Raw genomic sequence first — 740 nt, 5'->3', positions numbered from 1 at the left:
TTGAATTGAATTGAATTATATTTTTTTATTTCTTTTAATTCCTCATATTTGCCTGCTGTACTGAATTAGTTTCAAAGATGCAGCGTGTACCAGACACAGCATTGTTTTTGTCTATATTTGGAGTCTTTCTTTTGCACCAGACTGGTGAATAATGTATCAAACGCTGCATGCTCTGTGGCTCTGAGAGTGAGTCCACGCCCTGCTCCTTGTCTCCCCGATGTCTCCCTTTGTGTACACACTTTATGTGCCTCTCTGAAGCACCGGCAGCTGCTGTTTAGCCTGCACAGAGAAAGAGCACAGCAGGAAAGCTGGTTGCTTTGGAAGAAGAAAGAAGAAGAGACAGGATTCACAGTCGATGTTGTGTAAGGATGGCAGCTCAAAACGAGGAGTCTGAGCATGAATATTGAATATGTTTGCCTTTCCTCTTCTGAAATTAGATTTGATTACACCCATAATGCTACCTTGTCGTGCACAAGTCAGCCATTTTGAGGATTCAGTGGAGTAACAGAGGTGACCATGTTGGTAAATGTCTGGTGGAGCTTATAACTGTCACCCTACTTTAGCCTGACAGTGATGAACTGATGTACAGTGCTTGATAAATCTAAACACATGAGTTGCCTACTAACTCACTCATTGTGCAGTGTAAACACTTACCATTAGCATATAGCTTTCTTTAACACATTCCCTCAAGAAGCTTTACTTCTTATTGAGTAAGCCAATGCCCTTATCTAGAGCCAGTG

This window comes from Morone saxatilis, unplaced genomic scaffold, assembly GCF_004916995.1.
Source record: "Morone saxatilis isolate NCDOM2014 unplaced genomic scaffold, NCSU_SB_2.0 Contig18, whole genome shotgun sequence".
Classification (NCBI taxonomy): domain Eukaryota; kingdom Metazoa; phylum Chordata; class Actinopteri; family Moronidae; genus Morone; species Morone saxatilis.
This window is presented reverse-complemented; position numbering follows the sequence as displayed.